At 45.6% G+C, this 9,069-nt stretch overlaps 1 pseudogene; it reads right to left on the bottom strand.

Annotated features, from left to right (window-relative positions):
* Nucleotides 1-7,755: 7,755 nt before the first annotated feature.
* LOC127621793 (adenylate kinase isoenzyme 5-like) lies at nucleotides 7,756-8,858 on the bottom strand (annotated as a pseudogene).
* Between the last annotated feature and the right edge of the window lie 211 nt (nucleotides 8,859-9,069).

Below are 9,069 nucleotides of genomic sequence, written 5' to 3' on the forward strand. Positions count from 1 at the left end.
CCACGAAACGGCGCTGTCGCGTTCCCGCCACCAAAAACGCTGGCGAATGGAAGCGAGCGTGCCCCGAATGCCGGGGTGACCAGCCAATTTGGCCGAGTAAGCCCACTGAAGAACGGCCAGGCGGGTGGGGGCGGGAACGAAGAGGAGGTGTCTAGGACAGGTGCGCGGCGAGGGAGTGAAAGCGAGCGCTCGTTTAACCTGCCTCTCTATTCCCCAGACAGTTGACCCAATGATACGGGCTGTAGGGAGAATCCCCACGGGGTCCGTGGAGACTTCGGGGGAATAGAGACGTGACAGGGCATCGGGCTTAGTGTTCTTGGAACCAGGGCGGTAGGAAATAACGAAATCGAACCGGGCTAAAAACAGAGCCCAACGAGCCTGGCGCGCGTTGAGTCGTTTGGCGGAGCGAATGTATTCCAGGTTCCGGTGGTCAGTCCAGACGACAAAAGGAACGGTCGCCCCCTCCAACCACTGTCGCCACTCGCCTAGAGCTAGGCGGATGGCGAGCAGCTCACGGTTACCCACGTCATAGTTACGTTCAGGCGGCGACAAGCGATGCGAAAAGTACGCACACGGATGGACCTTGTTGTCCGAGGGAGAGCGTTGGGAGAGGATGGCACCCACGCCCACCTCTGACGCGTCAACCTCGACCACGAACTGTTTGGACAAATCAGGCATAACAAGGATGGGCGCGGACGTGAAGCGGGTCTTGAGGAGATCAAAGGCCCCCTGGGCGGAACCGGACCATTTGAAGCATGACTTGACAGACGTAAGGGCAGTCAGGGGGGCAGCCACCTGACTGAAATTACGAATGAATCGTCCATAAAAGTTTGCGAAACCGAGAAAGCGCTGCAGCTCGACGCGCGACTTAGGAACGGGCCAGTCTAAAACGGCTTGGACCTTAGCAGAATCCATCTTAATGCCCTCTGCAGAAATGACAGAGCCGAGGAAATTAACGGAGGCGGCATGAAAGGTGCATTTCTCAGCTTTAACGTAAAGACGGTTCTCTAAAAGGCGCTGGAGGATGCGACGCACATGCTGGACATGAATCTGGAGAGACGGAGAGAAAATCAGGATGTCGTCGAGATAAACGAAAACAAAGATGTTTAGCATGTCTCTCAGGACGTCATTGATTAGTGCCTGAAAAACGGCAGGGGCGTTAACGAGGCCGAACGGGAGAACCCGATATTCAAAATGCCCTAACGGAGTGTTAAACGCAGTCTTCCACTCGTCCCCCTCCCTAATGCGCACAAGATGGTAAGCGTTACGCAGATCCAATTTGGTGAAAAATTTGGCTCCATGCAGGATCTCGAAAGCTGATGACATAAGAGGGAGCGGGTAACGATTCTTAACTGTTATGTCATTCAAGCCTCGATAATCAATGCAGGGACGTAAGGAACCGTCCTTCTTCTGCACAAAAAAAACCCCTGCCCCGGCGGGAGAAGAGGAGGGGACAATAGTACCGGCCTCGAGAGCTACGGATAGATAATTCTCGAGAGCTTGGCGTTCGGGAGCCGACAGCAAGTAAAGTCTACCCCGGGGGTGGTGGTACCTGGACGAAGTTCGATACTACAATCATAAGAACGATGGGGGGGAGGGAAGTGGCCCGGGAACGACAGAACACCGTTCGCAGATTGTGATATTCCTCCGGTACTCCCGACAAATCACCAGGCTCCTCCTAAAAAACAGAGACAGAGGATACAGGGGGAACAGCAGACATTAAACATTCAACATGACAAGAGACATTCCACGAAAGGACAGTATTCTTAGCCCAATTAATAGAGGGATTATGTTGAACTAACCAGGGATGGCCTAAAACAATAGGGGCGAAAGGGGACTGAAAAATAAAAAAAGAAATGGTCTCGCTGTGATTACCGGAGACAGTGAGGGTAAGGGGTACCGTCTCACGCTGAATCTTAGGAAGGGAACTGCCGTCCAGGGCAAACGGGGCTGTGGGCTGACATAAGTCCATGAGAGGGATACCATGTTCCCGAGCTCAGGTGTCGTCCATGAAGCAGCCCTCCGCGCCAGAGTCAACCAACGCCCTGCAGGTGGCAGCAGAGCCCGTCCAGCGGAGATGGACAGGAAGAGTGGTGCAAGACCTCGAAGGAGAGGCCAGAGTAGTAGCGCTCACCAGTAGCTGTTCTCTTACTGGCGAGCACTGGCCCTTTACCGGGCAGGAGGTCACGAAGTGTGCGGCAGAACCGCAGTAGAGGCAGAGACGGTGGGTGATCCTCCGCTCCTTCTCCTTAGCCGAAATGTGAATGCCCCCCAGTTGCATGGGCTCAGGAACCAAGGTGGTGGAGGAGGGTGGTAGTGCAGCGGAGAGGGGTGCAAATGAAAATGTAGCCTCCTGGTCGCGAGCTCGGCGACGGCGATCGAAACGCCTCTCTAGGCGAATGGCGAGCTCGATCACAGCATCCATGCGGGAGGGTACCTCTCGGGAAAGAATCTCCTCCTTTACCTCCATGCAGAGACCATCCAAATACCAGTCACAGGAGGCTGCGAGAGTACGGAACTCAATGGAGTAGTCGGTAATGGACCGCTTACCCTGACACAAAGACGACAGGACCCGGGATGCCTCCTCCCCAAAAACAGAGCGGTCAAAAACCCGTATCATCTCCTCCTTGAAATCCTGATAACAGTTAGTACATACAGCTTTCGCCTCCCAGATGGTAGTTCCCCACTCTCGAGCCCGTCCAGAAAGGAGAGATATTACGTAGGCGATGCGGGCTCTGCTCTGGGAATAAGTAGTGGGCTGGAGAGAAAAAACTATATCACACTGGGTGAGAAACTCGCGGCACTCTGTGGGCTCACCAGCATAGCACGGCGGGTTATTGATCCTGGGTTCAGGAGGCACAGGAGTCTTGGAGGCGACCGATGAATCAAGGCGAAGAAGGTGTACCTGACCTGTGAGGTGGGCGACTCGAGCAGCCAGGGTCTCGACGGCATGTTGCGCAGCAGATAGCTCCATCTCGTGTCTGCCCAGCATCGCGCCCTGGAACCTGACGGCAGTCCGTAAAGGATCCGGAGTCGCTGGGTCCATCTTGGTCGGATTCTTCTGTTATGAAGGTAAGTGAGGACCCAAAAGCGATGTATAAAAACAGAGTCTTTAATGAAGCTCAGAAAATAAGGTCAACACAAAGTCTTCTCCTTGAGAGGAATACAAACAAAAGCAGCCCGCAGAGAGGGCGATAACAAAATGGCAAAACAAATGCTTCCTTCGAGCTGTAGTTAGTCCACGGGTAGCTGAAGAGTACCACTCTCTCGTGGCGTCAGGTAACTGGGCACAGAGATAGGGAATGGCCTTTACCGGTGAACAGTTTAGTGACGGCGGATGCCAACAGGACAGGACTCTGGACAGAGACACACAGGGCTGTAGTTGCTTCTAGAGATAGTAACACAGAGTGAGAATCCGACAGAGAATGTAGTGAGAGCGATGAGAGAAATAGAGAGCTAATCAGAGGAAAGAGGGAACAGGTGGATTAATGAGGAACTCAGGGAATATGAGAAACAGCTGGGAGCGGAGGAAAGGAGAGGGAAAGTAACATAGAACGACCAACAGAGGGAGACAGAGTAGAGGGAAAGAACAGAAGTGAGACATAACATGACACTTGTACTATTTCTGCAGATTTTCTATATGAATAGAATACTTGAATTACCTGCTGCAGGCATCTCAAATTACCGGCAAGTGGGAGATGTAATGTGGCTCCACAAGCGGTAATAGTTTACCCTAAAATCCAGTTATTTTCACTTTCTTTAAAGTTTTTATTTTTAATAGAGCACAACAGTTGGGTTACGCAAGTAATAATCTCATTCATTTTCCCAATAGGCGAATTGGTCTTTAATGATAACTTACATTATAAACCTTTAAAGACAGACATACCATGAGCTCTGAGGATGTTAATCGGAGATATACGCTTCTGTTGAAGCCATCATTTTGTGTTATTTCAACTTAACTTACTAAAAATTGTGTTGAATTCCTGGTAAAGAACTACAATATCCATGATCCAGCAGAGAAAGAGCCATCAATCAGAGAAACGCAGCCAACAAAGCGCACCAAACCAGACTGGTAGCGACCTCCCACTCCCATGATGGACTGTGACACAACTGAGTCTACCAACACTCACAAACTATTTATACATTTGTGTCTCAGTATTTTTCAATATGTTTTTTTTATATATTGATTCAATGCATTGTGGTGGAACTCCCTCTAGTCATCCCTCTTAGGGCCGTCCTTCAGCCAGGCTTACAATGGGAATGGGCTGGAGACAAGGGCTGTGTCCGAAACCATTTAAATGCTGCCTGCGGAGGCTGTACACAGAGGTAGGAAGGGACCAAGGCACATCCGAATTTAATGTTCTCATCACATCCTGTCTACTGAGATACCTTCATCACATACATTTTTGAAGGCAGCAAAGGGCAGCAAAATCCTATGAGCAAGGGCTGAACTGAAGAAAATGGTGTCCGAAAAGGAAATTTTGATTCCATTTCTAGCAAGAAATTTGTATTGTTGTTATTAAAGATCAGCTTGGTTATCGCTAAAACTTTATTGATTTTGTTTTAGACTATTAGACCTTTGTTGTTCAGTTGGACTGAATGAATGCTGGTATTCTAACAATGATGTGATGTAGCGCTGCCTAAGAAGCCTTTCCAAAACCAGTTTCCAGAGGTACCTTCATACATAAACGATTTCTGTGAAGTCATTCACTGATAGGTCAGTGAGGCAACAAGGCAGCTACTTTTGGTTTTTAACGCAGCCGAGAAGAGACTCACACTCGCCGCACTCCTTGTGAAAACAGGCCGCTACAGAAGCCACATAGAGGAGCGTGTGTGGCCGTCGGACCCCGCTCATTCCTGGGCCATTGGGCCATTCATGTCGACACTCCCCCCTTCCAACACAAAGCCCCCTCTCACCGCAGGCATTTATTTATTAGATTCCCATTTATTTTGGACACTTTTCCCCTTGGACACTATTTATACAACTTTTTGGAAATGTTATGTTTATTATTTATTCCAAAAGACGCTGTCTCATGCTCACCCCACCACAATGTATAATCAACTAAATTAGATGAATAATTGAATTAAATCCAGAGTTTTATATTTTTTCCCATTCTTTAAAATAAAATTCCATCATTCGCAATGCTTCATTATGCAGTCTTGTAGGCTACGTTTGTCTTTCTGTCCAATTTTCACATTCTTTTTGGCTTCCAATCAATGTTTGTAATATTGTTATTCACTTTGGAGCTTGTTGAATTGGTTCATGGCTTAGAACTTTTTTTATGGAGGATTTTAATAAAAACCTTATAGAAAAATACTAACGGAATCAAGACACCTGAAAAAGTGAAAAGAATATAGCTGCAGGCGTTGCTCCAAAAAGTGGCGGGGGATCCAAACCGTCATCATAGATATTGGGAGCCTCTTGCTTAACACTTTATCTGTGAGTGTTGTGAGTTGGAGCAAACCCCTTTTGGAGTAAAATTTCGCCCCATTTGGAGGTCTCCAGCCTGCAGCTATACCTACTTTTGAAAAAGTGGGCAGGTGCTGTTGCACTCTATTACAGGCTCTATTACATTAAATGTTAAATTGCAGTCCAGTTGACCACAACATAACTGCTCACAAGCCTAACTCAAGCCTAACTGCTCACATCCATCACTAAACGTTTTGTAAGTTGTATGCTATTGCATAACTGTGCCATTAAATGTTATGGCTACAATTCATGGTTGTATAAAAACTTGTATTTCTTGCAGCTGTTTAGCTTGCAAGTGAACAAGAATACCGCTGGTCAAACAGCCACCAGGTAATTTGAGTTTAAGACCCCCTGACCTACTACCTTTGCCAAAATGTGCAGTATACAACATAGCATATGCCATGGAACACTACCTCAAGATGCAGTAATTTAATGACTTATTATTGGATCAGTCTTAAACATGCTAAATAACTGTTCACTGAAATAACTGTTGGTGGTTATCACTTTTTGTTCATATACTGTAAGTCCCATGGTTTATCTTAGGCTGAGAGTGAGGGAAATCTGGACTTTTCCACATGACTAACCTTCCCACTGCTGGATCTGTTTGTGATACTGTGGCTAGTTTAGACTCACTTCCCAGGTGCATTCAACTAATTAACTCAAGATATATGCTCAAGCAGGATTTAGCTATTCCACAGAAAATACTGGTCAAGTCCTAGGAAAAAAAAGGTAAAGGGTGGTTTATGTAAGTGAATGGGGTGCATGATCTGCACATTCTGCAAACTTTGATTAATGCTTGTTTTTTTGTGTGACTTTAAATAAAGTATGGGGACAAATATTATGTACACATAATCTAGGACTTGTACAGGGTCTGTAAGGCATATAATGTAAAATGATACATAATAAAAACAATGGGCCTTATTCACAAACAGAAGCAGAACAAGTGTGCATCACTCGTAAAAATTGTCATAAAACAACATTCAACTTGATGCAACAATTTACGTTGACAGTGTTTTTTTTAACGAACAACTTATACAGAAAGTTTCATGTTTCACAATTGAGGCCAAAAGACAAAAAGTGACAAAAATGACAATGAATGCCAAAGTGCTGATCACATTCAAATATATTTCAATTTTATATGTATGTATCTTTTAACTTGCAAATGTATGCCATTTATAATAATAATTTTTCCATGAATCACAAGTTTGGCAGTTTAAAACTGTATTCCTGCCTTCCCCCCAGGCATCTGAAAGCTTTGGGTAATTTCAGTTTAAAACTACCCAAATATTTTAAAACAAATGAAGATAAAATGTTTTAGCTTTTCTGTTTTTAGAAAAACATTATAACTCCAACTTTGTATTATATATGTGATTAGCATTCAAATGTAAATGTGTAAAACAAAGGCACTTACCTCATTAAGCATCAAATCATCAGTTACAGATAGAAACAAAAGTCAGATCACTACTCCCAATGAATCATAAAACTAATTTATGATGGAAACCTATGTTAATTTAGTCCTGAACCATCATTTTACAAATAATTTACCTCTTCATTGGCTTTTAGAGAAATGTTATTGAGTCTCTCCATTAATTCTGAGAGCTGCAACTCAAGTGTGTTTTGTTCCTATGAAACGGGTGAAACATTAACCTGAGAGGTCAGTCCATTTCCTCTGGCTGGTCATAGTTAGTCATCCTCTGGTCACTCCTATTTCAGAATCACCTCCATCAACATGGCTGAAATCATGTTAAAAATTGTCACTCCCCACATTTTCAGCACAACGAACACGAGTGTGCTTATGCAGATATAAAGAAGTGAACCTGAATCTGAGTGTCTAAAGAAGGATAAGAATTTCTTTCTCATAGCGATAAAGCCTGGCATAAAAATTAAAAAATGCTAGTCAGTGCTAGATTTGGAGTTAAAAGTGGTGATCCAGGATCCTTTGTACAAATAATCTTATTGATAGGCAATTGATAAGCAATCAATAGATCAGCACTCTTGATTATTTATGAATGCTGGTCTTATCACATTTAAAACGTTAAGAGTTTGATTTCTGCACAAATGTGAAGGGAATATCAAGCTAATTGCAAAACAATGGGTGCTTCTCTTTTCTTTAATTTTGCATCCTTGTCTCCTTTCCTCACATCCTTTACATTCATCTTAGCTCATCCCTCTTAAAAGTCAAAATAAAAAGATGCAAGGATGAGATGTACGAACAGAAAAATCAAAGACACTGTGACAAGGAGGAGGTTGGGGCCGGGTCATTAGGTTAGACGCCTGGCACTGAGTTACCACATACAGCCGGCAGAGGGATAAAGAGGAGCCGGAGACGCTCGTTCAAGAGAGGGAGGGAGGTGCACAGCTGCCAAACGTGTGCATTCCACCCTTATAATAAGACCTCTCTCTTGGTAGTACTTGGCTATAAGTGTGATGTTGTGCTTAAAAGTATCTAGTCTCTTCTCAATAGTAATGTTGTCAGGATGACCCTGTTGGGAGGCTCTCTTCTCAAGATGATATGGAGTTGCTGATTGGAGCAGGCAAGCAAGATGACCATGTCTGGAGAGCCAATCTGCTCTTCAAAGGTAAATGCCTGTGATCTCTCTGGGGAATCCATCTACAATAAATTCTTTGGCATCCTGCTTCTCAATAAACTGATGTTTCAGCTTTTCAATGGTGGTCTTCTGAGGTGCCAGTTCTCCATTGGCAATGATCTGAGCAATCAACTTCCATTTCCTGTCACTGGGGGTATGATGCAACAACTGGTTCCTTAAAATTTCCCCCACCGACACATGCACAATATCATAGTGATGTGCAATTTTTGCTGTCTAAGTGCCTTTTCCACTGCCTGGTAACCCTATGATGAATATGAGTTGTGGCTGTATGAGCCCAGAGGATTCTATCATGTCTTAGACAATTTCTATGGAGAACTGGGCCTGAATTAGTGGTAGCTATTATGATGGTAAGGTCTATGGGTCTCGTTTTTTTTGCAGGCAACTTTCCAAGAATGTCAATGGGTCCTCGGGCATACATTTGTCTTTGTGTGCGTCTCTCTTCCCTTATCTCCCTCCTGCTGATTACGCAACTCAGTGCCGGGTGTGCATCCTCACGGCCCGGCGATTCCTTCCTCCTCGTCACACTCTTCCACTGCCCGATACAGGCCAGGGCACCATCCGGACTGGCTTACTCCCCCCCACCCATTTCTGGAGGGGAGACACTGCCCTTCTGGAAGTTCTGCCACCCAATGGTCCTCCCCACCCCCTGTAAATCTGAGACAAGTGGAGCGAGGGGGAGAGAGAAAGAGCAAGCGGGAGAGAGAGAGAGAGAGAGAGAGAGAGAGAAAACTCTCTTCTTTAGCTGCTGTGGGGACGCCACCCACCCGGTCCTCAGCCATTCCTCCACCCCCCGGTGGACGACAACCGCTCCTCTGTCCCTTGGCGGACCACATAGGAAGCACCCGTGTATCCTCACTCCTCTAGAAGCTTCCTCTCACAGTCCTCACCTCCTTGCACTGCATTTAGGAAATTCATATTCTTCATGATGGCGACTTCGATTTCTGGGTTTAAACAGATTTCTCAAACAGTCTCCCTTGTCTTCCTACACTG

This window comes from Xyrauchen texanus, chromosome 3 (genome assembly GCF_025860055.1).
Source record: "Xyrauchen texanus isolate HMW12.3.18 chromosome 3, RBS_HiC_50CHRs, whole genome shotgun sequence".
Lineage (NCBI taxonomy): Eukaryota > Metazoa > Chordata > Actinopteri > Cypriniformes > Catostomidae > Xyrauchen > Xyrauchen texanus.